This window comes from Kogia breviceps, chromosome 6 (assembly GCF_026419965.1).
Source record: "Kogia breviceps isolate mKogBre1 chromosome 6, mKogBre1 haplotype 1, whole genome shotgun sequence".
Taxonomy (NCBI): domain Eukaryota; kingdom Metazoa; phylum Chordata; class Mammalia; order Artiodactyla; family Physeteridae; genus Kogia; species Kogia breviceps.
In genome coordinates, this window is record NC_081315.1 from 66,705,339 (window position 1) to 66,733,033 (window position 27,695).

General features: G+C 39.1%; 1 protein-coding gene across 18 annotated transcripts in view; it reads right to left on the bottom strand.

Annotated features, from left to right (window-relative positions):
- MAPK10 (mitogen-activated protein kinase 10) overlaps positions 1-27,415 on the bottom strand; it is a 379,515-nt gene extending 352,100 nt beyond the window's left edge. For 3 of the 18 annotated variants that reach the window (XM_067035997.1, XM_067036001.1, XM_067036004.1), the window contains exons 1-2: positions 26,946-27,408; positions 22,138-22,252 (exon numbers count right to left, since the gene is read on the bottom strand). The gene's annotated coding sequence lies outside the window, so the exon portion shown is untranslated. Of the gene's footprint in view, positions 1-22,137; positions 22,253-25,396; positions 25,694-26,945 lie in introns of those variants that run through there. The other 15 variants (XM_067035994.1, XM_067036003.1, XM_067036000.1 and 12 more) reach the window with 11 other exon arrangements.
- Positions 27,416-27,695: the final 280 nt, after the last annotated feature.

Genomic DNA, 27,695 nt, shown 5'->3' on the forward strand with positions numbered 1-27,695 from the left:
TCCCACAGCTAGAACAGGCACATAGTCGTAGTGTTCAATAAATATTTGTTGAATGAACAAATGTAATTCTATCCTTGAAATCATATGGTAACTTACGGTGCATCCAGATTACCTTTACCTCCACATGGTAAGTTTAATGTAGCAAGAAGTCTTTCCATAGATTAAATTTAGAAACAGTTTTCTGCACTTGTGATAGAGGTTGATAATCATTTTGACCACCCAAGAAAGGCAAATCATACCTGAGTCACTTCAGATAGATACTTCAGGCACTTCTCAAGGTCTCTGTCTACACTTGCGTGAGTGGATGTACAGAACAAGGTGGGTTATAAGCCCCTTTGTGTTCGAGAGTCATGAAAAAGAAACTGCCTCGCACCCGAGAGAGGATGGGGAAATGAAAAGTGATAAGCATTCTGGGTCCATAAGATGGTGGACATCTGCATCAAACATGATTGTATAATTCAGCAAGCTTGCAACCCAAGAAGAGTCATTACATCAGCACATCAATCAAGAGCTGGAGCAGAGCTCCCAATATATCTGCAATTGCCACTCTATGTATAATGAAAGAAAATGTTGTTCTCTACTTCCCTGGATCACCATGTGAATCAGTATGTGTGACCAAGCACTGATGCCGGGAATGGGCTGAGGTTGACCGAATATCATTTAGAATTCTCTACCTGACACTCCAGCCCCCATTAATTTGCCAAAATATTCAAATACTATCAGACTGGTTATTTTATCCTTATCATATGTGCTTTCCCAATATCTACCCATTTGCCTTTTTCTAAGAGTCCAGTTGTTCAGATTCCAGTTTCCTTCAATCCTATCATACTTTCCTTAACATATAATACAAGATCTCCTCTTCCTCTACCTTTCTTGGCTAATTCCACACTTTTCCTCTTGTTAGAAGTCCTATGGAAATTATTCTTTAATCTTATATTTGCAAAGAATTTGAGAATCTGCAAAGCACTTCCACATACATCATCTCACTTACATAAATAAACAGCAGAGTACTATTTTACAGACCCATTTTTTTCTTGCACTTCCCAGCCCTATACCATTTCGATAGCTTGCTTTTCCCAGACCTAGTAGGGGTCACTCCAGAGTATACATGCTAATAAGGATGAAAATGAGGATGAAAGTACCCCAGGGCATATGTCATGATAACAACTGAGTTTCTTTAGTTATTTCAATATGAAACTGCTTGGTAATGATCCAAAGCAAACCAATATTTTTCAAAGTTTTAGTGTTATAGTAACAGTAACAAAATGTAATTCCCTGCTCTAGCCAGATGCCATATTAAAATGTTTCACATTTAATTCTCTCAAAAGCTATGGGATATGTAAAACATAACCATTTCATATATAAGGAAAGGAAGTCTTAAAATTATTAAGTAACTGCCCAGTGTCAGATTGGGAATTTGGACCTGATCTGTATGACTTGAAAGCCAAAGCGCCTTGGCCCCATACTCTGCAGTCAAGAACTATTTTGTTATACAGAGTGTAAGAGCAGGGCTGCAGTACAGGACAAAGTGATCTCAACTATTGCCAGGGACATACAGAGGCTAAAGCACAATAAAATAACACTTATTTTAATTATAAATAAATAGGAAATATATGTGATTGCCTGGGGCTTCAGATAGTTGTGCAGTGACTAGGGCAGAAGCAGGAAAAGGGGAGAAGCTGGAGCTAAACAAGGCGAGAAGTCTTTGTGTGAACCTGCCCTCTCACCTCACCCCAGGACAGGAAGAGCTTACCTGGGGCAAGAAGGCCTGGAGGCTTCCCTTCCTTACTCAACCACAGAGTCTTCAGGTCCCCCTTTTATGAACAGCCTTACCTTCTCTTCTTCCTTAGTGCTACTTATTATTCTTCATTTTCACTAGGTTTATCTGACCATATGAATAGATTTAGGATTTGAAAGAGGGTAGGACACAGTGAGAGCCTCAATCATTAGCCTAACAGTCTAATTTCACTCTCCAGACACTGTAGTCAACTTGTTTCTTTATTGTCATAAGTAAAGAGGCAATAAAGTGTAATGCATAGTGTTCAGATTCTGCTCCACCACTCACTAACTCTGGGACCTTGAACATGTTGCTTAACCTCTCTGTGCCACAATTTACTCATCTGTAAAAGGAGCATAGTAATAATACCTACCTCACTGTAAGGTATTGTGAAGAATAAATGAGATAATACATGTAGCGTACTTGGGATATTGCCTGACTCAGAGTAAGTGCTCTGTGAGCATTTACTATTATAATTACTATATAATGCATGTGTCATAAGGATTACAAAAATAATATCTAATATTCAATGAAAATTACACTCTGTGAATTCCATTTATTCCTCACATAAATTCTGTGAAGTAGATACACACTGTCCCAATTATAAATGAAACACAAACTCAGAGAGGTTATAGAGGAGTCCAAAATTATGCAGGCAGGAAGCGACAGAGTTAGGACTCAAGCCCAGCAGTCTGATTCCAGAATCAAGCTCTGCACCACCACGCTATTTCAGATGGGTAATAATACTTGCTAATAGGTATTGAAGTTTTGCTCTGTGCCAGGCCTTGTTCTAATAACTTAAGCTCTCTTATATTTTACATCTCTTGTGAAAATTAAGTAAAATTCTCAAAACTACCTTACGAGACAGATGCATTTATTGTTTCTATTTGACAAATGAGAAAACCAAGAAACCAAGCCAAGATCACATAATTAGCAGATGGCTAAAGTAAGTGTACCTCATACTGAAAGGTGGGTAAAGCTGAGGTGCTAAATTTAAATCTCAGTGACCCAGTATCAGATTGAGCATCACAATTTTCATAAAGGAAACTCCCTCCTAGTATATCCATCTAAACAATTTCAGAGCCAGAATGATTAAGACAGGTATTCAACACTGGAATTACAAAAGAAGGAATTGATTAAATGTTAATTTATTCTGATTTGCCTTACTACTCAATCATCTTCCCAACTCTAACAGCAGCTATTTTCAGTAGTCATTTTCATTCTGCCCTCTACAATTTGAATAGATTCACTATTAGTAAATAAGGATCAACCTTTCATAGGAAGCAAGACCATTACCTTCATGTGTTTCCTGTCTCATAGAAGTTAGAGGCAACGTAGAGCGAGAGAGTGGATGAATATTCAGTCCATGCAGCTGTGACAAGAGGAGAATCTGCCAATGATATACGGGGCCAAGACTCACAGCACTTTATAAGCATCACATATCAATAGTAATGGATAACAACTGATGGGGTACTGAGCAGGACCACAGCAGTCCAATAACTCTTGAAGTATTTATGCAAATTACAAAAATGAGCTTTGGTTTGGTGAGCAGAGTATGGGTTTTGCTGTAGCCCAAACCACTCACTGAGCCTCAACACCATGTACCAAGGGCTTGGTTTCAAATGGATCCCAATGGATCTGAGCTCATATGGGAAGGTGCCTTTAGAAGTCCAGAAAGACATGATGGATAGCAAGGACAGAAACATACTGTTACAGATCTTGGGAACAGATTGACTAAAATACAAGAATCAAGAAGGAAGATGGCCAGAAAATTTTCTTTATAGGAAGATTGTGTGGGAAAATAACAATGTGCCATGGGAAGTAATACCAGTTGGATGGTTAGAACAAGTTATTAGATCCCTTATATTCACAGCACAATTAAATACCCGATTTGCTAGGCAAGAGAAATCCCAGTGGGAATATATATATATATATATATATATACATATATATATATGGCAATGAAAAAAAATTAAGATTTTGGGGATTCTTCAAGAATGTTATTCTAGGTAAAGAAAGGGCTGATGATAAATCATGTGGTCACAGATTAACTCAGTAAACAAATAATGAATTAACAAAGTATGGAACAGGAACCTGATTAGGAAAGAAAACATGTTGACAATAATGGTAATAAAGTTGACCCAAGCCAAAACAAAACCTGGCAGTTACTGTGCACTTTATGCTATGTGTTTTACATGCATTACCCTTACAATAACCTTATGACATCAGCGTTATTATTAGTACCATTTTATAGATAAGGAAACTGAAGCTTAAGAGATCATGTGACTTACCCAGGATCTCCTACAAGCTAATAGATATGGGGTTTAAATCCAGATGGTTTAACTTTGGAGTGTACATGCTTGAGCACCATGCTATACAGCTAAGTGTTAAATTAATGGAAGTAGCCGCAATTAACAAGAACACAGATGCAAGTACCAGACACATCAAATGTTGTACCACCTCTAGCTGCATAGAGAAAATTCAGGATAAGGAGGCTTCTGATAGCGATGAGAAACCTGACCAGAATAGAGTGATGGAAATAATGAGATACAATGAAATACAAATACTCTTAAAATAGTTTACAGTGAGCAAGATTCATAATGAAGAAAATAGAATGGACTTTCATGCCTGGCTTCATCATCTCACTTTGGAACTGACAGAGAATAAGTTTGCTGTGTAGGCATTTCATGGTAATAACTTTACTATTATTAACAATGACAATAGTTCCAGGCAGTAGTTCATATTTGCATAGCAGCCTTCCACATAGGAGCAAAAGCACTCGGCAAACATTCTCATGTTTATTATTGATGGCTTAGATTAATAGAGCGCCTTTCTGTCAAAAAGCCCGTTAATCCTTACATGGACTCTTGTGACACAAATAGGCAAGCAATACATTTCTACATTTTACATATGGAGAAACCAAAGTCCAAGGACCTTGGTATAATTGCTTAGTAATACTGTGGCTGGGTCTACAATGAAATCATAAGGAACCTAGCATTCCCTTTCCTTACTGACTGAAGCACTATCTCTTTTACAACTTACTCTGAATTACCTGAAAGTGGGGGCCTTCTCTATCTACTGGAGCCTTCCACACCGATTCTTACTACCTCTTCTTCAAGCTGGATTCTCATTGCCTCCCTCCCTCTAATAGATCAGCCTGCATCCATCCTCTCTCCTCCCCAAACCAGTCTCATTATTGCTCCCAGATTCATTTTCTTCAGCCTGCTCAGAAAACAGCAGTAGCTCTTCCTTGTCTGTGGAAACAGACCCAAATTCCTTCATAGAAGGAATTTCACAGCCTCCCTTAATCAGGCCCCAATCTTTTTCCCAGCCATTTCCCTGAATGCCATCTCCTCTGTGCCTAGGTCACACAAGCCTAACTTTCTGAACCCCAAAGCTCACTCTTCTCTTTTCTCACTCTGTTCCCTCTTCTAGAAGTAACTTTTCCAACTCCAACACTGACTACTAAAATTATCTTCACAATTCCACTCTGATGCTATCTCCTCCATGAATCCCTTCTAATACCTCAGTTGAAAATGGCTGCTCCCTCAAAGTCCACAATACCCATTTAACCTTTATCTGTTGCACTCCCCATATTCTACCTAGGGCTATTGTGACTTATGAAAGGACATCTGACTTATTAGAATGTTCTATCCCTGACATTCATAGAGAGTCAACAATGTGTCAGGCCCTGTGACAGCCAGTAGGTAAAAAAGAGAAACAGATCTCTGCCTACACAGAGGTTATAATCTTACAGACTTTCTCATCTAGAGTTCCTCCTCTGAATGACCAAACACACTATTTCTCTGTTTTTCCAGGAAAGTTACCATTCTAGATCATAAAAGAGATGTTAATTCATTACATAGAGTAGATGCTTTTTAGAAGTGGTTCTCCAAGCATAGTACACAGATATCCTGAAGGTCCCCAAGACTTTTTCAGAGGGGCCCCTGAGGTCAAAACTAACTCCAAATAATATTACGACACAGTTTGCCATTTTCACTCTCATTTTCTCTCATATGTACAGTAGAGTCCTCCAGAGGCTGCGTGATGTGTGATATAACAGCAGATTGAAGGCATAAGTAGATAAGAGAATTCAGCTGTCTTCTATTAAACCTGTCATTAAACAGATTTGCAAAAATGTAAAACCATGCTTGACACTAAATTATTTTTGGTTAGTAAAAAGCAGTTTTCATTAAAAGATACACTCTAGATATTTCATTTAACATATGTAACAGTTTACTGTTGTTAATTCTTAATTACCTAAATATTTCAAATTGATATCTTAATTTCTGACATGGTAAATATCAATGGATATACTAATTGTCAAGTGTGTAAAGGAATCATGAGACCACAAAGTCTGAGAATTGCTGCCTTAGAGCGCTGGGACGCATGTCTTTCTGTGGAACCCCAGTTGAGAATGTCTGGGCGATAGGTGAATCGTTTGTAATTGCACTGTTCCCTGAACTCACCTCTGTTAAAGCAACTATCTATCCTATGTGTCAGATGAATTTATCTCTGATGCTGCAGCACCCAGCACAGAGGAGGGAGCCAGTAAATACCTGAGTGAGAAAGCCAAGAAGGAAGGAGGGAGAGGAAGGAGAGAGCATGGCAGGGAGAGAGGAAGGGGAAAAGGAAGGAAAAAAGGAGGGAGGGAGAGAGGGGAAAAGGGAAGAATTGTGTCTTTTTCATTCTTCAAAGATTCTACCAGATAATCTGCCCACTGAAAATATCTATTAACCTTCATGTAAATGTGTTGTATTGATATAATATCTAAGGTGATTAAGACATCAGTAGTGAGGGAGCAAAGAAAGATGGCGGAAGAGTAAGACGCGGAGATCTCCTTCCTCCTCACAGAGACATCAGAAATACATCTACACGTGGAACTTCTCCTATAGAACACCCACCGAACGCTGGCAGAAGACCTCAGACCTCCAAAAAGGCAAGAAACTCCCCACATATCTGGGTAGGGCAAAAGAAAAAAGAATAAACAGGGACAAAAGAATAGGGACGGGACCTACGCCAGTGGGAGGGAGCCGAGAAGGAGGAAAGACTCCCACACACTAGAGGCCCCTTCGCGGGCGGAGACTGCGGGCGCCGGAGGGGGAAGCTCCGGAGCCGCGGAGGAGAGCGCAGCCACACGGGTGCGGAGGGCAAAGCGGAGAGATTCCCGCAGAGGAACGGTGCCGACCGGCACTCACCAGTCCGAGAGGCTTGTCTGCTCGCCTGCCGGGGCGGGCGGGGCCGGGAGCTGAGGCTCGGGCTTCAGTCGGATCCCAGGGAAAGGTCTGGAGTTGGCAGAGTGAAGACAGCTTGAAGGGGGCTAGTGTGCCACGGCTGGCCGGGAGGGAGTTCGGGAGAAGTCTGGAGCTGCCGAAGAGGCAAGAGACCTTTTCCTCCCTCTTTGCTGCCTGGGCGCGAGGAGAGGGGATTAAGTGCGCCGCTTGAAGGAGCCCCAGGGGCGGGCGCGGAGCTGCCGAAGAGACAAGAGACTTTTTCTTGCCTCTTTGCTTCCTCGGGTGTGAGGTGAGGGGATTAAGAGCACCGTGTAGAGGAACTCCAGAAACGGGCGCGAGCCGCGTCTGTCGGCACGGACAGTAGAGACGGGTGTCGGACGCTAAGGTTGCTGCTGCCACTACCAAGAGGCCTGTGTGCGAGCGCAGGTCACTCTCCACACCAGCCCTCCCGGGAGCCCGTGCGGCCCGCCACTGCCGGGGTCCCGGGATCCAGGGACAGCTTCCCTGGGAGAACGCACGGCGCGCCTTGGGCCTGTGCAGCGTCACGCCGGCCTCTGCCGCCGCGGACTCGCCCCGCCCCCGTGCCACTCCCTCCCCCCAGCCTGAGTGAGCTGGAGCCCTCGAATCAACTGCTCCTTTAACATCGTCCTGTCTGAGCGAAGGGCAGTCACACTCGGACAACCTACACGCACGTCCTGTCTGAGCAAAGGGCAGTCGCACTCGGACAACCTACACGCAGAGGCGGGACCAAGTCCAAAGCTGAACCCCAGGAGCTGTGCGAACAGAGAGGAGAGGGGGAGGTCTCTCCCAGCAGCCTCAGAAGCGGGGGATTAAAGCTCCACAATCAACTTTAAGTGCCCTGCAGCTGTTGAAAACCTGAATAGACAACGAATCATCCCAAATTGAGGAGGTGGACTTTGGGAGCAAGATATACTATTATTTTCCCTTTTTTTTTTCTTTTTGTGAGTGTGTATGTGTGTGCTGCTGTGTGAGATTTTGTCTGTATAGCTTTGCTTTCACCATTTGTCCTAGGGTTAGACCGACCCATTTTTCTGTTTTTTTTTTTTTTAAAGGAAATTTTTCTTCTTAATAATTATTTTTTATTTTAATAACTATACTTTATACTACTCTGTCTTCTCCCTTTCTTTCTTCCTTTCTTCCTTCCTTTCTTCCCTCCTTCCCTCCTTTCTCCCTTACTTCCCCCTTCTTTCCTCCCTTCCTCTCTTCCTTCCTCCCTTTCTTCCTCTGCCCCTTCCTTCCATCCTTTCTTGCTTCCTTCCTTCATTTCTTCCTTCCTTTCTTCCTTCCTTCCCTCCCTCCCTCCTTCCTTCCTTTTCTTTCCTTTCTATTTATTCTACCTTTTATTTTGAGCCGCATGGATTAAAGGTTCTTGGCGCCCCAGCCAGGCACCAGGGCAGTGTCCCTGAGGTGGGAGAACCAACCTCAAGACACTAGTCCACAAGAGACCTCCCAGCTCCACGTAATATCAGACGGCGAAAATCTCCCAGAGATCTCCATCTCAACACCAAGACCCAGCTTCAATCAAGGACCAGCAGAGAACAGTGCTGGACACCCTATCCCCAACAAAGAGCAAGACAGGTCTACAGCCCCATCCATTAGCAGAGAGGCTGCCTAAAATCATAATAAGGTAACCAACATCCCCAAACACACCACCACTCGAGGACCTGCCCATCAGAAAGACAAGATCCAGCCTCATCCACCAGAACAGAGGCACTAGTCCCCCCAACCAGGGAATCTACTCAACCCACTGAACCAACCTTAGCCACTGGGGACAGCCACCAAAAACAACAGGAACTACGAACCTGCAGCGTGCAAAAAGGAGACCCCAAACACAGTAAGATAAGCGAAATGAGAAGACAGAAAAACACACAACAGTTGAAGGAGCAAGATAAAAACATACCAGACCTAACAGATGAAGAGGTAATAGCCAATCTACCTGAAAGAGAATTTAGAATAATGATGGTGAAGATGATGCAAAATCTTGGAAATAGAATAGACAATTTGCAAGAAACAGTTAACAGGGACCTAGAAGAAATAAAGAGGAAGCAAGAAACGATGAGCAACACAATAAATGAAATTAAAAATACTCTAGATGGGATCAATAGCAGAATAACTGAGGCAGAAGGACGGATAAGTGACCTGGAAGATAAAATAGTGGAAATAACTACTGCAGAGAAGAAGAAAGAAAAAAGAATGAAAAGAACTGAGGACAGTCTCAGAGACCTCTGGGACAACATTAAACGCACCAACATTCGAATTATAGGGGTCCCAGAAGAAGAAGAGAAAAAGAAAGGGACTGAGAAAATATTTGAAGAGATTATAGTTGAAAACTTCCCTAATATAGGAAAGGAAATAATCAATCAAGTCCAGGAAGCACAGAGAGTTCCATACAGGATAAACCCAAAGAGAAACACGCCACGACACATAATAATCAAACTGTCAAAAATTAAATACAAAGAAAACATATTAAAAGCAGCAAGGGAAAAACAACAAATAACACACAAGGGAATCCCCATAAGATTAACATCTGATCTTTCAGCAGAAACTCTACAAGCCAGAAGGGAGTGGCAGGACATATTTAAAGTGATGAAGGAAAAAAACCTACAACCAAGATTACTCTACCCAGCAAGGATCTCATTCAGATTTGATGGAGAAACTAAAACCTTTACAGACAAGCAAAAGCTGAGAGAGTTCAGCACCACCAAACCAGCTCTACAACAAATCCTAAAGGAACTTCTCTAGGCAAGAAACACAAGAGAAGGAAAAGATCTACAAGAACAACCCGAAACAATTAAGTAAATGGTAATAGGAACATACATATCGATAATTACCTTAAATGTAAATGGATTAAATGCTCCCACCAAAAGACACAGACTGGCTGAATGGATACAAAAACAAGACCCATATATATGCTGTCTACAAGAGACCCACTTGAGACCTAGGGACACATACAGACTGAAAGTAAGGGGATGGAAAAAGATATTCCATGCAAATGGAAATCAGAAAAAAGCTGGAGTAGCAATTCTCATATCAGACAAAATAGACTTTAAAATAAAGACTATTACAAGAGACAAAGAAGGACACTACATAATGATCAAGGGATCGATCCATGAAGAAGATATAACAATTGTAAATATTTATGCACCCAACATAGGAGCACCTCAATACATAAGGCAAATACTAACAGCCTTAAAAGGGGAAATTGACAGTAACACAATTATAATGGGGGACTTTAACACCCCACTTTCACCAATGGACAGATCATCCAAAATGAAAATAAATAAGGAAACACAAGCTTTAAATGATACATTACACAAGATGGACTTAATTGATATTTATAGGACATTCCATCCAAAAACAACAGAATACACATTTTTCTCAAGTGCTCATGGAACATTCTCCAGGATTGATCATATATTGGGTCACAAATCTAGCCTTGGCAAATTTAAGAAAATTGAAATCGTATCAAGTATCTTTTCCGACCACAACGCTATGAGACTAGATATCAATTATAGGAAAAGATCTGTAAAAAATACAAACACATGGAGGCTAAACAATACACTACTTAATAATGAAGTGATCACTGAAGAAATCAAAGAGGAAATAAAAAAATACTTAGAAACAAATGACAATGGAGACACAACGACCCAAAAGCTATGGGATACAGCAAAAGCAGTTCTAAGAGGCAAGTTTATAGCAATACAATCATACCTTAAGAAACAGGAAACATCTCGAATAAACAACCTAACTTTGCACTTAAAGCAATAAGAGAAAGAAGAACAAAAAAACCCCAAATTTAGCAGAAGGAAAGAAATCATAAAGATCAGATCAGAAATAAATGAAAAAGAAGTGAAGGAAACAATAGCAAAGATCAATAAAACTAAAAGCTGGTTCTTTGAGAAGATAAATAAAATTGATAAACCATTAGCCAGACTCATCAAGAATAAAAGGGAGAAGACTCAAATCAGTAGAATTAGAAATGAAAAAGGAGATGTAACAACTGACACTGCAGAAATACAAAAGATTATTAGAGATTACTACAAGCAACTGTATGCCAATAAAATGGACAACCTGGAAGAAATGGACAAATTCTTAGAAATGCACAACCTGCCGAGACTGAACCAGGAAGAAATAGAAAATTTGAACAGACCAATCACAAGCACTGAAATTGAAACTGTGATTAAAAATCTTCCAGCAAACAAAAGCCCAGGACCAGATGGCTTCACAGGCGAATTCTATCAAACATTTAGAGAAGAGCTAACACCTATCCTTCTCAAACTCTTCCAAAAGATAGCAGAGGGAGGAACACTCCCAAACTCATTCTATGAGGCCAACATCACCCTGATACCAAAACCAGACAAAGACGTCACAAAGAAAGAAAACTACAGGCCAATATCACTGATGAACATAGATGCAAAAATCCTCAACAAAATATTAGCAAACAGAATCCAACAGCACATTAAAAGGATCATACACCATGATCAAGTGGGGTTTATCCCAGGAATGCAAGGATTCTTCAATATACGCAAATCAATCAACGTGATACACCATATCAACAAACTGAAGGAGAAAAACCATATGATCATCTCAATAGATGCAGAGAAAGCTTTTGACAAAATTCAACACTCATTTATGATAAAAACCTTGCAGAAAGTAGGCATACAGGGAACTTTCCTCAACATAATAAAGGCCATATATGACAAACCCACAGCTAGCATCGTTCTCAATGGTGAAAAACTGAAACCATTTCCACTAAGATCAGGAACAAGACAAGGTTGCCCACTCTCACCACTCTTATTCAACATAGTTTTGGAAGTTCTAGCCACAGCAATCAGAGAAGAAAAAGAAATAAAAGGAATCCAAATAGGAAAAGAAGAAGTAAAGCTGTCACTGTTTGCAGATGACATGATACTATACATAGAGAATCCTAAGGATGCTACCAGAAAACTACTAGAGCTAATCAATGAATTTGGTAAAGTTGCAGGATACAAAATTAATGCACAGAAATCTCTTGCATTCTTATACACTAATGATGAAAAATCTGAGAGTGAAATTAAGAAAACACTCCCATTTACCATTGCAACAAAAAGAATAAAATATCTAGGAATAAACCTACCTAAGGAGACAAAAGACTTGTATGCAGAAAACTATAAGACACTGATGAAAGAAATTAAAGATGATACAAATAGGTGGAGAAATATACCATGTTCTTGGATTGGAAGAATGAACATTGTGAAAATGACTATACTACCCAAAGCAATCTACCGATTCAATGCAATCCCTATCAAATTACCACTGGCATTTTTTACAGAACTAGAACAAAAAATTTCACAATTTGTATGGAAACACCAAAGACCCCGAATAGCCAAAGCAATCTTGAGAACGAGAAATGGAGCTGGAGGAATTAGGCTCCCTGACTTCAGACTCTACTACAAGGCTACAGTAATCAAGACAATATGGTACTGGCACAAAAACAGAAATATAGATCAATGGATCAGGATAGAGAGCCCAGAGATAAACCCACACACATATGGTCACCTTATCTTTGATAAAGGAGGGAAGGATATACAGTGGAGAAAAGACAGCCTCTTCAATAAGTGGTGCTGTGAAAACTGGACAGCTACATGTAAAAGTATGAAATTAGAACACTCCCTAACACCACACACAAAAATAAACTCAAAATGGGTTAAAGACCTAAATGTAAGGCCAGACACTATCAAACTCTTAGAGGAAAACATAGGCAGAACACTATACGACATAAATCACAGCAAGATCCTTTTTGACCCATCTCCTAGAGAAATGGAAATAAAAACACAAATAAACAAATGGGACCTAATGAAACTTAAAAGCTTTTGCACAGCAAAGGATACCATAAACAAGACCAAAAGACAACCCTCAGAATGGGAGAAAATATTTGCAAATGAAGCAACTGACAAAGGATTAATTTCCAAAATTTATAAGCAACTCATGCAGCTCAATAACAAAAAAACAAACAACCCAATCCAAAAATGGGCAGAAGAACTAAATAGACATTTCTCCAAAGAAGATATGCAGATTGCTAACAAACACATGAAAGAATGCTCAACCTCATTAATCATTAGAGAAATGCAAATCAAAACTACAATGAGATATCATCTCACACCGGTCAGATTGGCCATCATCAAAAACTCTAGAAACAATAAAGGCTGGAGAGGGTGTGGAGAAAAGGGAACCCTCCTGCACTGCTGCTGGGAATGTAAATTGATACAGCCGCTATGGAGAACAGTATGGAGGTTCCTTAAAAAACTACAAATAGAACTACCATATGACCCAGCAATCCCACTACTGGGCATATACCCTGAGAAAACCATAATTCAGAAAGACTCATGTACCAAAATATTCATTGCAGCTCTATTTACAATAGCCAGGACATGGAAGCAACCTAAGTCTCCATCAACAGATGAATGGATAAAGAAGATGTGGCACATATATACAATGGAATATTACTCAGCCATAAAAAGAAATGAAACTGAGTTATTTATAATGAGGTGGATGGACCTGGAGTCTGTCATACAGAGTGAAGTAAGTCAGAAGGAGAAAAACAAATACCGTATGCTAACACATATATATGGACTCTAAGGGAAAAAAATGTCATGAAGAGATTAGTGGTAGGACGGGAATAAAACACAGACTTACTCGAGCATGGACTTGAGGATATGGGGAGGGGGAAGGGTGGGCTGAGACGAAGTGAGAGATTGGCAGGGACATATACACACTATCAAATGTAAATTAGATAGCTAGTGGGAAGCTGCTGCATAGCATAGGGAGATCACCTCTGTGCTTTGTGACCACCTAGAGTTGTGGGATAGGGAGGGTGGGAGAGAGGGTGATGCAAGAGGGAAGAGATATGGGAATATATGTATATGTATAACTTATTCAGTTTGTTGTAAAGGAAAAACTAACACACTATTGTAAAACAATTATACTCCAATAAAGATGTTAAAAAAAAAAAAAAAAAGACATCAGTAGTTTCATCTGATGTGTTGGTAAATCCCAATACAGCTTAGAAACCATGATTTTAAAGACAAATTTTTAAAGAATCCTTTCATAAATAAATCAATAAACAAACTTTTATGCACTCTAGTCCTTCACTATCAGAGGATAATTTTAGGATAAAGAAAGCTACAAATTAGGGAAATAGATGCAGTCAATTTGGTTGCCTATGCATAAATTGTCTTATGGATAATAAAGTCTCAATAATTAGAAGTTACTTCCTATAACTAAAATAAATTATCTCTAGATTTAGAGTGAGAATAGGTAGAATTAAGGCAAAGATAATAAAAGGAGGAGGGTCAAAGCAAAAATTGGGCATAGACAAGCCTGTGTTCAAGATCCTTCGAAGCCTCCATCTGGCCTATTCTTTCCTTTCAGCTGTCCATGAAGCAGCTTTTCATCCCTATGAGGTTCCTTCACTGGCCAAGGTTACCCTCACCAAGGTACTCCACTTCACCTGGCTTTTTTGGGTGTTATTCCATGCTTTAAAAAAGAAATTTAAACATCATCTATCACAACTCCCTCATACACAGTTGAAATTCAGCTAGGTTAAGACTTGCCCAAAGGAATATTAATTCATGACAAAGCTGCAATGAGACTCTAATATCAAGTTCTCTTCCTTTTCCAGGAATAATATAATGAAAATTTTAAAATAATCTGCTAAACCCCTAACAAAGCACTCTCTTTCAGACCACTCTTGATTCCTTCCCCATGTAAAAACCTTTCCTATATATTCCATTTCCTTAGTCTCCTATGTTAATGAATTAAGACATTTATCCAAGTGTGGATGTTATCTAGATTCAAAATCCATTAACACCAATTCACACCTTAACTCAAGTTAGTTTATCAGGTTAGCTAGCCAACCACTTTACCTCATAACATTTCTTTGGTTTTTTTTGTTTTGTTTTGGCCGTTGCATGGCTTTCAGGATCTTAGTTCCCTGACCAGGGATTGAACCCAGGCCCCAGCAGTGAAAGCACCAAGTCCTAACCACTGGACCAATAGAGAATTCCCATAACATTTCCATTTTAACAGGAACAGTCTTCAACCAAAGGAGTAAGTGGAAATTTCACACATTATATCAGGTTCAGAAACAGAGAGAGTTGAGAATCAGACAGCAGTTTGTCTCCTTAAATCATGACACAGGGTCAGATATCTATACTTAGGACCAAAACTAGAAAAGAAGGTCAGCATATGAGATTTGATTGCCTGTGCTGTTCCACATTGCTGACCTGAACCCTGGTGTGCAAGAACATAGTCAACAGACACATGACATGATACATTTAGCTGAAACTCATAAAAAATGAAAAACAGCTTAAAAAAAAAACAGCTTAAATTAATTGTTTCCTCCTCACTATTTCACATAGTTTTTGTCTAATACAATTCAATATTTTGGGGGGGGAGGGGAAGGGGGGGTGTAATATCTTTAAATCATAATAAATTCCAAAGCAGAATTATTATCTTAAGATTTATAAATGACTTTCTAAAAACAATACTGTCAAGGTTATCCATTCTCAAGTTTAAAGGCATTTGAAAGTGGGCCTCAAGGATTTAAAGCACCAAAAAACAACTAGAGCTTCCAAAGGTACAACTAGAAAGAAAATTTTGAAATATCTGGCATATATAAATTCTGGCATCTACACCATAAATAATACATTATCACATGTAATGAATGCTGTTAAACTGTAGACTAAATTTTCCAATAAGCCCTAATCTGAGAAGGTTTCTTATGTTAATCACATTTTCATTAATATCTCATACTTTTATTTTAATAGTAGTTCCTGTGATACTATTTATCAGAATATGGAGAATTCTTTATGAAGAATCTGAAATATCCTAAAATTTATGCTGACTCATTCTTCAGCTAAGTTCCAGGAAAACAGTATGATTTTCCTGATCTGACATCAAATTACTTGGGACCTCTCAAATCTATCTTCCTAAGAGTGAAAAGCCTTTAAAAGATCTACTTATGTTGGTCTTACTAAGGTTCAATAGCCCTAAGGATTTAGTTTCCTACCTTGGTAACTTGCAGCCATGGAGAAGCAAGACAGAGCAGCACTATAATGACGTATTTCTGAATATTCTCTTATTCATCCCCTTGTATAAGATATTTGCTGGGCTTCCCTGGTGGTGCAGTGGTTGAGAGTCCGCCTGCCGATGCAGGGGACACGGGTTCGTGCCCCAGTCTGGGAAGACCCCACATGCCGCGGAGCGGCTGGGCCCGTGAGCCATGGCCGCTGAGCCTGCGCATCCGGAGCCTGTGCTCCGCAACGGGAGAGGCCACAACGGTGAGAGGCCCGCGTACCGGAAAAAAAAAAAAAAAAAAAAAAAAAGATATTTGCTTCCACAAACCTGTTATGCTCACTTCTATCACTTTTTACTTTGATTATGCTGCTATCATTTCTTGGAATCCCTGTTCTTACCCTTACCTGGAAACCATATCAATGTTTAAGGCTCCACTTAGGTCCAACTATTATCTTTAATTCTGAAAAGGATATGACATAGTAATAAAAAAGGAAGTGCTCCAGAGTTGGATTCCCTGGGTCTACCACCACTAGCTGCATGACCTAGGGCAAGTTACTAAGCCTCCTATGTTTCAGTTTCATGATTTGTAAAATAGAAATGCTCAGTGGGATTTCTATGAAGATTAAATGAATCAGTGCATGGAAAGTGCCTTACACAGTGTGTGGCACAAAATAATCACTCAATAAATGTTATCCACTATTATAATCTTTATTATAACTCTCATTCTTCCCACATGTCTCTGAACATATATAGACACATAAATCATAAGGACCCTAACCCCTAGAGGTCACTTAGTTCAATCTCCCACATAAAGTAGTACATTTGGTCAACCATGAAGACAGTTAAATACTTGCAGTGCTGGAAAGTTTGCTACTTTTCAAAAAGCACAGACTGACAAACAATCCTAATAATCAGAAATTTCCTTTATATAAAGTGCCTACTCTCCACTCACAGGTCTGTAACTTTTGTCTCCAGTACAGCTTCAAGATAAACCTGCATCCTCTATCTTCTTTCACAAAATATTCCAAACAGTCTCTGACTAGTTAAAAGAACAGGAAGACATTTTGTTTAGAAAAATAAAACAAAGTTTGGCAAAATTTACTCAACAACAATAACAAAATTAAGAAATTTTGGTAAAATTAAGAAATTAAGGTTATCCTTGCTTCTGAGGGATTTGGCAACAATATTCACATTTATCACCAGATCTATTTAAATAAAATTGTAGACTCTCCGTCAGGCTGCTTTCCAGATTATACCCAGACTCTCTGTCAGGCTGTCAGGCTGCTTTCCAGATTATATCCAGAGGTACAATATTTGGTGCATTATTTTGCAGTCTAGTTATTTCTCTACAAAGTCCCTTTGGCTATGTTTTTTCTCCCTGTAATTTTCATTTTCCTGCGTCTGTTTCTATCTATCTATCTGTATATCTATCTATCTATATAGATAGATAGATCTTGCTCTTTCTTCTTTCTTTTGTCAACCATTCAACACATATTCATGCAGTACTACCAAGTATCAGGCACTGTGCTAGGCATGAAAAAGTCAAAGATAATTAGATTTGGCTCAAATTACTCGGCTAAGGTGGAGAGACAGACACATAAACAGTTAATAAACCACACTGGTAATGCAGTGAGATAGACATGCATAGGCTACAGTGAGAACACCAGGAAGGAATGCCTAATGGAAGGAATCAAGAAAGGTTTCTGGAAGGAGATAACATCTGATGAAGGCTAAAGTGAGTCTAAGCAGCTTCTCCAAACACTAAATCACTTGAGAATCTTGTTTGAAAGATTCTGAGTCAGTAGATGTAGGTGGGACTTGAGATGCTGCAATTCTAATCAAGTTCCCAGATAATGTCCGTGCTGCTGGTCCCCAGATCACTCTTTGAATTGCAAAGGTCTTAAACGATGAATAATGACTAAGTAAAGGAGGGGTGGGGTGAGTACAGGCAGAATAGACAGTATGAAGTAAATCACAGAGGTAAGAAACACTTGAGTGCATGATAAGACTGAAGCACACTGGTGTCCCCAGGCAATTCGAGAGATCATCAATTCCTAAACTGGAGGTGGATGGGAATATGGTATATTTTAAGTAGAAGGGAATTTATTACATAGGCCGTGGAGCATATCAAAGTAAGCAGGGCAGTCACATGGTAACAACTGCAAATAAGAGCTGGTAGAATCATGAGCAAGAAGATAATATGCTAGACTACTTTAAGTAAACCTGCTAACAATGATAATGAGGCCTAATTTTGGCTGTAGCAATAGATTTATTTCAAAGGAAACTGATGTGAGAAATGTTTAAGAGATAAAGTAGGTTGATTTTATTTTAACTTATTAATGTAAAAAATCAAGCAAGTTGCTATTTCTTTGCATTCGTTGCCAGCTTGGTGTCTATTCTTAACCTGACAGTAACATATGATCTTGAACAAGACACTTAACCTATTTTCACACCAAGTTCCACATTTTAAAACAGTAAAGAGTTGACCCAAATAAACACTGTGGTCTCTTTAAACCCTAAACTTCATAATCCTGTGAATTAAATTCATCTCTCATTGAATCATGGAATCATAAAGTATATTCTTAAAACCTGCACAACACCTGGAATATAAATATACATTGTATGACTAATATTGAATCTACCTAGCCAACAGGTCTTAAAACTTGAGACTTCTAAACTCCTCCCTCTTCTTCACCCATGACATTCATTACTGAGTCTAGCTGCTTTGTACTTATGTCCTACTGATGATTCTTTGGTTTATGCCCTTATTTTGTGTGTGTGTGTGTGTGTGTGTGTGTGTGTGTGTGTGTGTGTGTGTGTGTGTGTGTGTGTGGTACGCGGGCCTCTCACTGTTGTGGCCTCTCCCGTTGCGGAGCACAGGCTCCGGACGCACAGGCTCAGCGGCCATGGCTCACGGGCCCAGCCGCTCCGCGGCACGTGGGATCTTCCCGGACCCGGGCAAGAACCCGTGTTCCCTGCATCGGCAGGCGGATTCTCAACCACTGCGCCACCAGGGAAGCCCGCCCTTATTATTTTTTAGCTGAATTCCTGCAATAGCACCTTATAAATTCTCTCTGGTTCTAATCTAATCCCTTTCCAGATACTATCCAAGAAATTGAAGAACTCTGGAGTCAGAAAGACCTGGGCTTAAATGTTAAATCCACTGTTTCATAGTTGTGTGATTGTTAGCAAGCTATTTAACCTCTCTAAACCTGAGTTTCCTTATCTATGAATCATAGGAGTGATACGAAGATTAAATGTTTGTAAAGTGCTTAGCACAGTGCTTAATACACAGTAAGAACTCAATAAATGTTAGTTATTATTTTGAAAGACAAGTCTCATAAAGACTTGAGCAGGCACTTTACAAAAGAGGTAGATCAAATGGCCAAAAAAAAAAAAAAAAGAAAGAAAAGAAGTTCTTTTTATTAGTAGTCAGCACAATGCAAATTAATATTTCCATGAGTACAATTAGGTACCCACCTGATCAGCAAATTTTAAGAACTTAAAAACCAAGTATTGGTGAGGATATAGAGCTTCTTATATATTGCTGATGGAAATATAAATTGAGGCAACTAATTGAGGAAAACACTTGGCATTATTTTGAAAAACTGAATGTGCACATACCCCAAAACTCAGGAGTTCCTTTCCTTGATGTGTATACTAGAGAAGCTCTTATACATGTATACTAGAATCTATGAGCAATAATATATGTGCATAAAAGGTATCATATGTATACTTAATATTATTATATGTAAATGTATTGATTTAACATTTACTTAGTACATTTATATATAAATAACTCAGGTTATTATATATATATATATATATATATATATATATATACACAGACACACACACACACATAAGTAATACAGAAACTATCCAAATGTCTATCATAATAATGGATAAGTAAATTGGGGTATATTCATAGAGTAAAATACTATATAAATTACATGAATAAACTACATACATCAAAATGGAAGAATCTTACAGCGTTTCACAAAATCAGGTGATTAAGAATATATCACTATATAGTACTATGATTACAAGATTGAAAACCTACAAAGAAAAGCAAGAGAATAAGCGTGACAAAAGGCAGGGCAATGGTTACCTCTAGCGGGAAAGGAAAAGCATGTGATCTTAAAGGAGCACAAAGGGCTTTCTGGGAGTCTGCTCCTTAATATGAATGGTGGTTAAGTGAGGTTTGCTTTATAATTATTCCTTAAACTGCATTTGTTGTATACACTCTTCTAGGTACATGATATTTACTAAAAAATAAATTTCATCATGTCATTCTACTTAAAATCTTTCAAAGCTTCTTCATTTTGGAATAAAATACAAACTCCTTAGCTCTGTTTAAAAGATCGTTCATGATATATCTCCTGTACCCCTCTTCAGCTTTATCTCTACCACCCCCATTTGTGCCCCAGCATAGTAAATATCATCTAGTGCCCCCAAACACCCAGGCTCTCTCAAGTCTCTGGGCCCTTGAAAAATGTTCTCACTGCTCCCCTCCTTCTAGCTAACCTTTTATCGCCCTTAACATTCAGCTAAAATATCACTCCCCCTGGGAAGCCTTCCTTAACAAATCCCCTTCTGATCTGTCTTAGACTCTCCTCTGCTGCACTTCCTTTATCACCCAATGTCTACCCATTTAATAGCAGTGGATAAGTACCACACTCCTTAGAAATAACTCCCTTTTTTAATGGCATACTTTATCATAAGTGCCACATTCTTTAAACAAAGCTCCTTTAAGGCAGGTACTGTCTTTTTCAGCTGTCCCAAGAGCCAAGGATGATATCTACACCATGGATTCTCAATAAATGTTTGCTTAAGGAATATATGTTTAAGATGGGGCAATATATGTTTCCTACATCACTGGGAGGCACACATAACTCAAAATATTAAGTTCAGCCATAAAAAATCACGCTTATTTTAAATTGAAATTGTTGATTACTGGCAATTACATGTGATTCTCAGTCATAACAAACATATTTAATACATATTGATTACGCACAGCATAGTGATGACTATTATATCTGCTTTCTCAATATAATTATAAGCAGACTGTAATGAGAATCATGATGTGAAAAAAGTATAGGGTTAATTTCATCAGTCCTCTGCAGTTATGGGCTATGCATTGATTCATAGGGCAGCCTACATACTCAGAGTTATATAAGCCACTAAACAAATGAAAGAGAGATATTGTTCACTAGTTCAAAACAGCTTCTTTTGGAGTCTTACAAGCACCACTGTCATACTCTTATTTCTCAAAAGATGTTGTTTGACAGATTATAACTAGTTCATCTCTGCTAGAATCTATTGATTGTTGACATTGGTGACTATGAAGCATCAAGTATTTGATTAAAAAATATACTCTGCCTGCGTGTGCTGATATTTTTATAAAATAAGAAGATTTTAAAATTATTCCAACTAACAAAGCAACTGGATCTATTTTTAATACTGTTTTTATTAAGCAAAGAATTTGTAGGCTAAAATGTCCACAAATTGAGCTTTATAAAACTGTGATGTTGATTTCTCTTCCCTTATGTCTAAAGATCTAAATGTTGTGTTAAGATATATTACATATAACCTATATATACATATATATATATTCCTAAAAGGAATTAAGCATTATAATTTAGCTCAGAACCAACTCTTCTACTAGAGAGGATGAATCCATAAAATATAGAATTCTGCTGCAAAAAATAAAAGCCACTGAAAAATACTGTTACCCAACTGTTATGCAGCCACATGAAATTATTCATTGCAGTCATCTTACTTAGGCTGGTATCATCCAGGGTGGTAGCATCATGGTGTTATATGATGCACTTATGCACCTAAAGACCTGTAGCTCCTACATGTGGTATTAATAGCACCACCACACCATCAGTTAAACTTTCTGTCCTGTTGATTTTCACTTCTTTAGTTGACATTATTTGGAGCAGTATTTCTTCCAATCTATACACTAAATCACATGCATTATTTAAATTGGTTATATAGATCACATGTTTCCTGCTAAGGAACTTTTTTAAATTTGCAACTCACCACTGCTTGTATGGTTTCTCATCTACAGGAAATGGGTCTAATTCAACAGCTTCTTGCCTGAGTTGCCATAACAAAGATCTGAGATGGTCCTGCTGTTGGTGTTTCTCAAGCTAGCCTAAAATCAAAGCAAAAACACAGCCAAGTTTGATTTTAACATTTCAATAAGAATTTCACCTGCATTTAGAAAATCAAAAGACTGCCAAAGACAATGGGTGATGGGTCACAGGGGGAGGGAATAAAACATCTCAAGGTAGTTCACTCTGTTCAAATTTATCACAAACACAAGAACTTGGTTGTTACCAACACCAGAATAGTTGGAATTTTACAATCTGAACATAAGCCCAAATAGTAATTGTTACCTTGGTTGATATGGATTGTTTTTGTGATAGGAGGCACCCTATTCAGCTTCAACTGCAACAGCTCCATGTTACATGTTTGCACAGTCTGCTTCTCATTTAAAAACAATGGGTTCATATGGAACAATGGGTTACAGAGTTATGGCTAAAGGAGGAGGAGGAGTTCGGAAATCTCTGAAGTATGTGAAGTAAAATAAAACGACACTAAAGTTGGTCTGAAGCTAGAAAGGGACCTGTATGTATGTTTTTCCATAATCTGATCTAGTTACAAAAGTAGTTTGTAACTTCAGTCTGTTACTGTTACTTTTCGACATTATACCAGACGGATTCTCCAAGACTGTGCCAGTTTCCAATGTTCTACCCATTATCAACCCACAGCTTTTGACTTCTAGTTTGGAAAAGTATGGTCACCATGCCCCAAATAAACGTCCTCTCTGCCCCAAATAAGAGTCCCTTTCCAGGCCAAGTGCTTACAATTGCTGCTGCTGGAATTCCTCCCATACCACATCTTCCTGCCCTCCCCCCCAACAATCCCAGTGTGGCCTACCACCATTTCAGAGGAGGTAAATGTCTTTCTCCTCTGAATTCCTATTATATGTATTGAATATGGACATTTGATCATATACCATCTTTGTTATTTAACCTCATCTCCCTGAATAACTATAAGCTGCCAAATGGCAGAAACTGTGTTACAGTTTCCCAAACCCTTTCACCCATAGTATTTAGAGAACTATGTGCATGGGAGACATTCATTCAAGGAATATTGATTGTGCCTCTACTATGCACCAGGCAGACACAGTCAGTCCCTGATAGAGATTATAATTTAGTAATCAATACAGGAAGCCCAGGAATAAGCAATTACACACACACACACACACACACACACACACACACACACACACACACACAAACAAACAATGTAGAAAAAATCCTGTTTATTATGGTGCATATGGGGTTTTGGAGCAACTATGGGTTAGAAACGTTTCTAAGGAAACTTCAGTCCTCTCTTTTTCCATTCAAAACTTTAATTTCCATTCCTAGGAGCATTAGTTCTATAAGCCTATGGGTTTTACATCTCATAGTCACCAGGGATAAGATCAGTGACAAAGGCCATAGTGGCTTGTTATGAATCTAAAATGTCAATTCAACTAGAAAATCCTTTATCAAAAATAATCATAAACTTGCAGTCCACTTTTCAAACTAAAAATGTTTCTTTCAATTTAAGGATTTTCAATATCACCTGAAGTCTCCATCTAGAGTTTCTACTAAGATTCACAATTAGAAATGGAGTTCTCTTCCATTAAATAGACGGGGGAGAAACAGAACCTGAAACATAGAGATTTTCCACTTTCCCCTCTTTGCCTTGATTTTTTTATAAGGATAAAATGTACTCAAGCAAAAATATCTTTAGTCAAAATCTTACAACTTGGTCATGAGAATATGTACAGATAGGTAAATTTCTGAAAATCCAAGCTCCAATTCTAAATTACAATTTCTCTTTCAATCAATATGCAGCAAGATCTTTTATCTGAAACAGCAGCAGTGTCTCATCTCAGACTTATGTAATGCAACAAATATCTCTAATATGCTAAAAAAAAAATGAATTTTGTTCTTTATCAATAAGCATCTCCCCCAGTAGTTTATAGGCCCAACTTTTTCCACGAATCCTTGGTCCTCAGAAGAAGGTGTAAGAGATGCAAGCATGGTATGGTAGGAAGGAAGCACTCAGCCTACAACAAATACAGCATTGTACTCCTTTCTTGTCATTCCTGGACACTTTGTGCCTCTTTTTTGCATAAGTGTTGCAGTGTCCAACCAAAAGCTTAAAAGAGACTGCAAGAGGAAATAGTAGGGGCAACTGAGAAAGAATTTAAAATGTCAATTTGTTACTTCTTATTCTAATTGAAGGAAGTCCCCCTTGCTTTGAGTCCATTATTCTCATTAGCACCTAGGCAATCATTCAATTTGAACACACCAATTCCATGTAAAGTCTTATAGCTACAAATGTGACCTGCAGCCAGAAGTAGAGCAGGAAGGGAGAGCATCTGCCCTCATGTTTAACAAGAAAAACCCAATTCGTCTTTATCCATCATCAGTATTAAAAGACTTTTCCACTAAGATTCATTTACATAAAGTCACACACACACACACACATGCACAAAAAAAACCCTTTAAATATGGGAGGCTTTACCTTTAAATATGGGAGGCTTTACCTTTAAATACGGGAGGCTTTACCTTTAAATATGAGAGGTTTTTTTCACATTACTTAAATTAGGCAGATTCCTTTTGCTCATGATATTCCTATAGGATACACTAACAAGGGAAATCCTTTGAATTTTCCTGTAATTTTAAAATCTACATATATTTTATGGCATCCACCATCAATTCTCAGTTCATTTTAACCTTGAAAAATATTGACCACGTACTCTGAAACCATTAAATACTAATAGCTGCAGACGTACCAGACAATGACAGCAAAAACACACTTGGTCCCTCTGGGATCTGTTCATGAGCCCCCGCTTCCAGCATGGCAAACACACTCCTCCCCACAGCAGATGCTGTTCTGGGGCAGGCAAGCAGGAAGCTGGAAGCAGCTGATTTTTCCCACTTGCATATCATTTCTTATTGCCCATCACCAAGAATCTTTTTACAAAAACTGTGAAGATTTTATAACACCGGGAGATTGTCAAATTAAAGATCCCTTGCAACAACGAGAGGGAGCGATGTACAAATGAGGAAGCATGAAGACTCTTTAATACCTAAGGTCATACCACCTTTGTCATTGGATTTTCCAGTGCTGTTGTGAGGGAGAGAAAATCCAGTTTGCTTTATGTGATAAAATAAGCTAATCTAGGACTTTATGTCAATTTTTAGAGTGAGATCAAGGTAGAGGGAATACATACCAGAGACAGCAAAACTGCTACATCCAGACTGTCCGGCCCCTATAATCCAATGGCTCCAAAGTGGAGTCGGAAGCTTGCGAGCTCATTCATAGGCATGAGCGTCACTGTCTATATTTATAACACAAAAATTCACCTAAGGTAGAAAATTTACAGAAGCCTCTCTGAGAGAAATGGCCTTTCCTGCAACCATTTTAATACATAGATCAGCATTCTGTGAGGTCTTTCAGGGTCTGACAACTAGCAGACTAGGGACAGAAGGAGAAATTGGATATTGGGTTGGCAATGCCTGGCGCACTTAGACCCAATTTCCTTCAGTCTGAACTGTGGCCTGTCCCATAGGACTTAGCCTGACTCTATCCAGTTCGTTCATAAAAGTTATTGTCAACACATCAAAGCAGGCAGGGCTCCTGTAAAGACACTGTCAGGCTCTGCAGCAAAGACAGCCCATGTAAACAACCTTGTGATTGCTTCAGAGCCAACTGCCATGGGATAAGCCATTCTTTTTCTGTGGTTAAATTGCAGTACCCTAGGAAATTATGCCTTTAAGGGGGTAAAAACAGAGACTCAGTCTCTAGACTTAAAGGGAGAGGGAAAAAAGAAATATATATATGTAATTTTCTTTAAATAGCTCTAGTCTTGATTTACTTGAAGATTTTCCAATAAATCACATTTATTTTGCTGCGGGCACAAATATATAAATTCTGCTAAATACATTGCCATGCTCATTTTTGATGATATATCTTTTTCTCCCAAATGAGCTCTGACATTTCTAGGGGACACAGTATCCCAGTACAGAGTACCTGGGAACCATGCCATGAAGAAAAAAAAAAAAAAAACTGCTGCCTGCTGTGACTAGATCACTTTCTTAAAGGGACCCCTTACCTATGCAACTGCAGTGCCAATGTTTTATCTCTAACCTGACCCCCGTTCTGTGTTCATCTTCCCAGCCCAAATTTAGCCTAGAGTGTCTCTGCAAGAGTAATGCCATTAGTTTTCCAACTAAAAATACCACTCCCGAACTAAAATATGTAAATAAGCCCCAAAATACTTATTTAAGCTACATCTCTCAGAAAGTAAACTTGAATAACTTAAACTCTGCATAACTTAAAGATGTGATTTTTAAATGTTTTATGGAACCCATGGCATTTCTTAGATCTGGGACTGAGGTCAGCACTTCTAACAAGTACAGCTGTTTCTCATTCTCTCTCTCTCTCTCTCTCTCTCTCTCTCTGGTTTTCTCTTCCCTTCTGTAGCTCTGCATTGGTCTAAAAATCCCTGGTCACAGTAAAAATGCTCCCTCCCACCCTCTGCCAAACCTCACTCCAAACAGAAAGGTTTCAACATGCCCAAGTCTGGGGAGAGATGCTCCACACAGAAGGAAAGGCTGGTGGCTTCTTGCCTCAGAGGTAGTTAACTTCATTAACCACCCCGTCTCTGCCCCCCTCTTCCATGCTCACTCTCCCACCCCACCAGAAACAATCAATAGACATCACCCCCACCCACCAAAAAAAAAACAGGTCAGAACCCAGAATGAGCAAAAGCCACCTACCATTCCGTGCTTGAGAACTACGATCCTGATCCAGCAGTGTTTGCCCCAGAAATCCTCCCTACTTGTTTTTCATTAACCACATTCCAAACTGTAATAAGGAATAGATTCTTTGGAGGTGGGGAAATTGTTTAAAATTAATGATGGACAGGTGATTTCCAAGAAAAGCCAATCCTAAAGTCAATCAAGCCCCTAGGAATTGAGGGGTGAGGAGAAAAAAGGAATATTGTAAAAATGAAAAAGGAAAGGAAAAAGGTAAGCATATAACAAGCACCAAACACCCCCATAAAAATAAGAAGAGAAGGGGAGGTTTTTAAAAAAAGAAGGAGAAGAAGAAGAAGAAGAGTGGCTTGCTGAATCACCCTCTTTCACTGCCTGGAAACCATTGTGCAGCGTGATGCTGCCTGTACCATTGTGGAACCTACCAGAGGAGACAGACAGAGGGCTTGGGGAATGGGGTTGCTATGGCAACCAAAAGGAGCACACGTGACGTCAAAGCCCAGAGAGGTCTAGGGAGGGGTAAGAGGGAGAAAGGAAAAGAGGAAAAAGTCTATGTGCGGCTACAGCTACTGTGTTTTCCAATGAAAAGAGGACCAGGTAAAATGGAAAGGGACAGGGTTCGTTGGCAGCTATTATTAGCAGCTACAACATCAGGCAGCCAGTCTGCACAACCCAGAGAAACAACCCACTCCATGCAGCCCTGACCCAGTACACAGCAGGGCTGAGAAACAAATGCTTGCAGACCAAAACACC